Source organism: Rhinolophus sinicus, linkage group LG06 (genome assembly GCF_036562045.2).
Source record: "Rhinolophus sinicus isolate RSC01 linkage group LG06, ASM3656204v1, whole genome shotgun sequence".
Taxonomy (NCBI): domain Eukaryota; kingdom Metazoa; phylum Chordata; class Mammalia; order Chiroptera; family Rhinolophidae; genus Rhinolophus; species Rhinolophus sinicus.
In genome coordinates, this window is record NC_133756.1 from 117,570,627 (window position 1) to 117,578,088 (window position 7,462).

General features: G+C 48.7%; 1 long non-coding RNA gene across 1 annotated transcript; it reads right to left on the reverse strand.

Moving 5' to 3' along the window:
• Positions 1 to 2,335: 2,335 nt before the first annotated feature.
• LOC109444816 (uncharacterized) lies at positions 2,336 to 7,225 on the reverse strand. Its single transcript, XR_002136941.2, has 3 exons — positions 6,735 to 7,225; positions 2,887 to 3,032; positions 2,336 to 2,449 (listed from the first exon to the last, which is right to left on the reverse strand). It is a non-coding gene; the product is annotated as an uncharacterized LOC109444816 (long non-coding RNA).
• Between the last annotated feature and the right edge of the window lie 237 nt (positions 7,226 to 7,462).

A 7,462-nucleotide genomic window follows, 5' to 3' on the forward strand; every position in this document is an offset into this window, starting at 1 on the left:
TGCCCAGCACTGGGCATTTATAGGGCTCACATTTAATCCAGCAAGGTAGGTATCATTATCTCTGTTTTACAGATGAGAAAAGAGAGTCCCAGAAAGGTTCAGTGACTGGCCCAGGGTCACATAGTGAGTCAGTGGTAGGGCTAGAATTCGAACTCAGGTCAGCGCTACCTGTGAATCTGAGCTCTGCTTAACCCCTACACTGTTTTGTACAGAAAATGATCCTATGTCATACGTATCTGGCACACAGTGGGGGGGTCCCGTCAATGTTGACTTTATTGTGCACTTTCTCTGCCAGAGCTTGTGACCCTCACAGCAACCCTTCAGGGACAGTCATGTGCTTCTCACTTAAACGATGCAAGCTCAGAGAAGCTAAACAACTTGTCCGAGATCACACAGCTTATAGCAGAGGGTAGGGTAGTTGGGGGAAATTCAAAAGAAGGGGGTGGGGTTCAGCAAGCTAGCCCAAGGAATGGTAGGAATTTTCAAGAAGCCCAAGGTGTAGATCTGAAGACTGGGAGTGTCCCTGGAAGCTACAGATTTGAGGGCTGAGTGTTGGGGATTGGTTCATCGAGTATTCAGCTTCTCACCCATCAGAGGAGCAGCTCTCAAAGGCTGGGCTCAGGCCTGCCGGGCCAGGTGTGTTACCCGCGTGACCTTCAGCAAGAAAGGGCCTTTGTTGGGCCTATTTCCTCTTCTGTCAGATGAAGGCAGCTGGAGTACGTCTTTGATTTTCTTTTTTATGCAGTGGCACCTTTCTTTAAAATCATCTTAAACTGAACCTTAATAGTCTTTAATCCATTCCACAAATATTTATTAAGACCTTCCAGGTGCCCGGAACATATGGTTGACTGGATTTTCTTCCATTCTGACATGTGGTAGAGAAATTAAGGGTCCTTGTCCCTCTGCGCAGGGTAGGAATTGGCCACCTGGGCTGCCAAGGGTCCACATCCTCAGCTGGAGCCCACCCACCACAGAGTTGACCTGAAAGGCTCAGTGTTTGCGCTGAGCTACCTACATACTCACAACCGGCCATTTCGCAGATTAGGTGACAAAGTCCCGAAGAGTAGACCAGGCTATGGGTCCCCTGAAGCAGCTTCTTCATGGCCTCATTAATCAAAGAGGTTTTGTTGACTGGGTGGAGAGTGGGCGGGTCTATGAGAGAAGCAGGGAGGTGTGCAGCCTGAGCACAGCCCTGCAAGCAGGAAAGAAGCCTCTTACAGAGGCCAGCTCCCTCCCCTTCCCTCTCTTGCCTGGCTGAGCCTTCTGAACAACCTCCCCTCCTCTACCCGCCCCCGCCATCCTCTGCCCAGAGCCAGGGTGTCAGCCTGGGTTTGGTGACAGCAGCCCTGAAGGAGGTGTTAGGTGGCTGAAGCCCTCCATTGTAGAAGCTCTGGCATCTTCCATGAGCCCAGCCTTGCCAAGTTGTCCTCTTGCCAAGCTGGAGAGTGGCTGGCTCCTGAGGGGGACCCTCTCCAGGCAGGGAACTTGATCCTGTGCAGCCCAGCACCAGCCCAGCTCTGACTACCAGAACTGGAGCCCCGAAGAATTTACGGCAACCCGGGAGGACCTGTGAGCAGAAGCCCCGGAGCCAGAAAATAGGGCTGACAGGCCAGAGACCCGGGTTCTAGCCCCAACTCTTTATTAACTTGCTGTGTGACTTTGGGTAAATCACCTCCCCTCTCTAGGCCTGTTTTCACATAAGGGAGTCTGACATAGTGGTGGTTCCCAAAAGCTTGTAGATGGATGGATCAGCGAGGGTCTCTGACAAAGGTCTCCTTGGTCTGCAGCGTCCCTTTCAGGTAAATGTCTGACTATGTGCTGAGTGATCAGAGTGCCCGCCGGCTCTGAGTCCTACCACCTGGCCTCCTGCCCCTTCACACAGTAGGGGGAGCAGGGGCTGGTGGCTGCCATCTTGGTCCTCAGCCTCTCAGGTCTCTCAGGACATTCAGTGAATCTACATTGAATGTGGCTTCCATTTTTCTCAAGATAACCCAGTGAAACAGGTTTTTCCTCAACAACTGTGAAAAAGCTTAAGAATAGGCTGGATATAGAACACCATGTCTGAATCCTTCAATTGACAAAACCAATGTGTGAGTAACATTGTGAAATAAGTCTTTGATTTTTTCCCCTGGAATTTTTTTTTACTATCATACATGTACAGTATGCAATTGTAAATTTACCACTGTCCTTTTTCAGAAGGACTGACTGTCCTTTATTGAGATTATGCCTTTCCCATTTTATAGCATCAAAATGTCTTTTTCAAAGATGAAATGGTGGTGTACACGGTAGTTTTTTGAGTAAACTTTTTACAAAATCTAACACACAGACAGAATAGTCTTGCTCACAAGTGTCCAGCTTGATGTATTTCCACTTAGTTGACCATGCTGTGTAACCACCACTCAGATCAAGAAACAGAATATGGGACTAGTTCTTTTATCAATCTTCTTTCCTGAGCAAAATAAAAAGTCAGCAATTTTATGTTGGTCTTCCCACATCTTTATTTAACATACACTTGTTGTAAAACCTAGTGTGGGGACCTTCTGGGCTGGCTGACCTAGTGTCCCGTGTTAAGTTAAGGAGCACTCTGCACTTTTGCCAGAGCCCTTGGAACTGGTGTCGGGTGGTGCACCAACCCCACCGAATAGGCCTGGCCTGGCACTCTCCTGGCCCAATCCAGCGCAAAGGGAGTATCTGGCCAAATGTCCCTCTGGGTGCGGGACTCAGCTCCACACCTCTGGCCACTGGAAGCCAGGGCCAAGGGACCATGAGGAGTGGCTTTGGGCGAGAAATGCTGGGAGATGAATCATTCCTCTCATCCAGGCCTCTCTCCAGCCACTTTTAATTAGCCATTACTATTCCCTCCTACCCACCCGCCTTCCCAAGTACCTGAAAATCCTTGGGGGCTCTTGTGCCCCATCGTCGCCATCTCCTCTGCCCTCACTCCATTTCCAGGGCCTGCTTCCCAGACCCAGGAGATCATTGTCCACCTCTTTCTTCTCTTTATTGATAGATGAGGAAATCTTGGCTCCTTTCTGAAAGTTTAAGAAGTTTGTTCAAAATCACACAGCAGGCTGGGAGTCCACATGGCCACATGCACTCCAAGTCAATGCACATTTATCAAGGACTTGCTTTGTACCAAAAACATAGGTGAGGATGATTCAAAGGAAGAAGGTCCTTTCTTTTCAATAAGTATCAAGTATTACTCTGTTCAGTAAGTATGTGCCCGGCCCTCACTAGGTACTGACCATTCATGCAGTCAGCAGGTATTTATTGAGCAGCTTCTCTGGCCCACTTGGCTGAAGTCACTGTCCTTGGGGAGTTCACAGACTGGTGGGAGAGATGAGGTTAGATATCTACAGCTGAAACTAGACAGTGATCACAGTAATGACAGTGGGATATGGGGCAGGGGTGGGGGGAAGGAAGCATCCCATGGGGTTGCAGAGACCATGGAAGGCTTCTGGAAGGCATGCCATTTGAGTTTGCCTTCGACAGATGAATTGTATTCTATGATACTCAGTTGAGCTCCCCAGAGTCCCCCGAATGTTTCTCTCCTGCTAGCATTTCAGAGTTGGCGAGTGGTAGGCTAAGCCTTCTGCTGAAAATGACTGCCCTCCTGTCCCGAGTGGCCTTGGTTTCAGGGCTTGTTGTCACTAAATTAAAAAACAAAACCTCTAGTTGTATATGCACATTGTTTAGGAAGTCTACAAGGTTTGTAATAGAATACAAGCAGGAATCCCCCCAACACACACACACACACACCATTATCTACAGAGGCAACTATTTTCAACTCTAAATTATTTGCTTGATTTTTTTTTCAGTGTTAGATCTCTCTCTCTCTTTCCACCCCCACATGTTCATTTTGTGTCCCCCACCATCCTCCTAGTGTAATTACATCACAAAGAGTATTTACTATTTGCATTATTAGGCCATGTAATGTTGCTCACAAGTGAGCAATGTAATATTCTATGATTACTTTTCCTTTCCTGCGTAATAATTAGTTATGTTTAAATGCGTCGGATGGTCTTCCTGAAGGAATCTCTCCCAGGATCTCCCCTCCTATTCCAGTCAGGATTAGTTGCTTTCTACTGCACAACCACTGGCCTGGGGATTCCTCCGCCCCGTCCTTTGCGGCATCTTCTCTTCTTTAGATGCCGTGTCCTCTTTCTTGGTTTACTCACTCATTTCTGCTGAAGCACCTCCGCCAGCAGCTTCCTGAGAAAGCACGCAAAGAGACCTTACATGACTAAATGTGTTTTATTCTGTCTTCTCCCTTGATAATCATTTGGCTCAGTGTAGAATTCTGGGATGGAAATAATACCCCTCAGAATTTCAAAGGCACTTTGCCATTGTCTCCTAATTCCCATCTTGCTATTGAGAAATCCAATACCATTGTGATTCTTAATCCTTTGTATGAAGCCTGCTCCTTTTTTCTTCTAACTGGAAGCTGTTGTGATCTCTTTGCTCTCAGCGTTCTGCAATGTTGAGGTCATGGTATCAGTCTATTTTCATCCACTGTACTGAGTCCTCAATGGGTCATTTTGATCTCAAACTCAAGTGGTTCAGTTCTAGGTCATTTCCTCCAATCCCTCTTTTTAGGATTCCTGTTATTGAGATTTGAGTTCCCTTGACTAGCCCTCTAATTATCTTGTCTTTTCTGTTTTCCATCTCTTAGCCTTTTTGCTCAGTTTTCGCAAATTTATATTCCAACCATTCTTTTGAATTTTTCCTTGTCTGCTATCATATTTTCAATTCCCAAGAGTTCTTCTTGTTCATGGGTGCAACGCCTTATCTTTGAGGACATTCATGACAGTTTTCTCTTTTAAAAGTCTTCTGCTTTTTCCATAGTCACTATCTTCTATACTAAGTTCCTGTTCTCCCCTGATGTTTTTTTAACCTGTCTTTCTTATTAGAAGCTTTCCTCAAATGTTTACTCATCCTTTGCCGTCTGTTCATATTTAACAATGAACTAACACACACCCTTACGATCATGATTCGGGCTGAGTAGATGGATCTGGTTGAGTCACCCCATGTCTTTTCTGTTGAACTGGTCAAGAAAAACCCCCTCCAGTCTCCTGCCTGGAGGGTACTATCCTGAAGCAGTCAGAGTTTGGAAAGCTGAGTGGAAAGAACAGGCTGGTGGCCTCAATATTAAGTACACAGGTGTTCACTTGATTCTCCCTGTCCAGGTACCCACAGAATAGCGATCCTCTCCTAACTCTCTCCTGTGAATAGACCTTTCGTATTCTACCAGGTGGGGAGGATGTCTGGGAGTGATTGCTTCTTAAATAGTTTTTCAACCAATCTTCCCTGTTTTCAAGCCACCTTACCCACCCAATTTCTAGAAGTGCCTGGTACAGCCAATTCCTGAACCATTTGGGGGTTTCACAGTGTAAACTGGGCTGCTCCTCAACTCTCTTCATTGCATATTTCAGTCAGTTACCATTCTTTGTTGGCAATGTCTAATTTCCAATATTTTGATAAATCTCTTTACTGTTGTTTTCGTTGGTTTCAGGAAAGACCACAGTGTGTGTTCAACTTGTTATCTTTATCCTATTTCAATTTTGAAACGAATGGCAACAACACATTTCAGAGCAGGAATTCTCTGCTGCCAATTTAGAGAAGTAAACAGCATATAACCAGAGTATGGAAAAGAGCCTAGAGGGCCCTTCCCCACCAGTTCTTTATCTGTTAAAGTCTTTCCTGGCTCTAAAAGCCTAGGTCAAAAGCCATCCCTTGTGGTGCTTTCCTCAGTCTCCCAAGCTTGTATCTTGTTTTACCCGAGTTGGGCCTATGGAGACTTTACAGAATCTCCCAGACATTATTCCATGAAAACCTTTCCACTTTACAGCTATAGAGGCTCAGAGAGGTGGATCCACAGAGCAAGATCCCACAGCTAATGGCTGACAGGACTGAGATTTGAACTCAGGTCTGTCTCCACCACCCAGCCCCTCTGATATTATTGCTAACTCTGAGCAGCCCCAAATGAGGAGCTCATAGTCTAAGGGGGAAAATGGCACATGTACTGCCAAGCCAGCCCCAGGCGCAGGAAAGGAGTATCAAATAGAGGTAAAGAAGTTGGGTGGTGTGCTGTCCAAAGGAGGGCTTCATCCCAAGTGACTGGTCAGGATGGGCTTCACGTCGTTGGCACCTGAGCTCATCACCACCACGTCAGGCTGGCTTCCCTCCTTGCCGAGAGGACTGGCAGTGGCAGCGACTAATGATGGTGGCGGTTTAGTTTGCAAAGGACTTTTACACAGATCTCTTTGATATTACAGAACTTGTGGGCTGAACGTCATCTTCATTTAGGGAAGTGAAAATCAGGCCAGAAAATCACCAGCTCCTAGTTACCCAGCAGAAATGTTGGTTTCAGGATTCAAATCCATCCCCTTCAAGTCCAGGTCTCTGCTTCCCCCGCGCCGTCCACACGTGCTTTATCCTGGGTATCAGTTGAGGGGAGTCTTCCTATTCCAAAATAACTCTTCACCAATGTTTCCAATGTGTGGTTTACAGCCTGCCTGTTTTTAAAAGCCAATTATTGGGTCCCAACCTAGACCTACCGGATCTCTGGGAAATGAGGCCTTGTAATCTACATTTAACAACAGCCTCCGTGATGCTTTGTGTTCATCTAACAGTGAGCTGCCCTCGGCCTACAGTGATGCCAAATAGGGGAGTGGGCAGAACCGTGATCCTGGAGTCCCCAGCACCGCCTTTCTTGGCTCTGTCTTGGGACCAACCTCAGTTTTCCGCCCGTGAAGTGGGCCGAGTCTCGCGAGGCTCCGAGGGCAGAGGCGTATGGGCGGCTGGCTGTCTGGCGGCGCCCCGCGGGGGCTCCACACCTGCCTCCTCCCCAGGCTCCTTCCTGCCTCCACCCGCTGCGCCCCAAGTGGAAGGAAACCGCTTGCGGCTCTCTCCTTCCAGGCTGCGGTCGCCTCCAAATTGGCTGTGGACGGGCCCTGAAGTTGGGGGCTCCGGCCGCCTTCCGCACGCGCCGATCCCCCTCGGGAGACGGCAGAGAACCCGAGTGGGCGGCGCGTCCCGCCCGCCGGGCAGCCGGGCCCCCGCCTCCGCCCTCCCTTCCCTCCGGCAGCCCATAAATATTCCCTGGGCCCGTAGGGGGGCGGAAACGGACTTTCCAGCGCGCCGCTGGCCCCGGCCAGCCTTCCCCCGCGAGGAACCGCGAAAGGCGTCTGGCAGCGAGTCAGCGCCTCCACCCCGCGCAGCTCGAGGGGCGCATGCGCTGCCGGAGACCTAGGGCCTGGCGCTCCGGGTGCAGGGGGCGTAGGCAGCGGAGGTAAACAGACCCACGAGGGTCTCTGCAGGAGGGGTCGCCACATGATCCAGGGGTCAGGGAAGGCTTCCTGGAGATATTTAAGCTAAGCTCTGAAAGATGAAAACACCACAGACAGACAAAACAGAATATGCAAAGGCCAAAAGCGTGGCATTTGGGGAAATTGCCAGTATT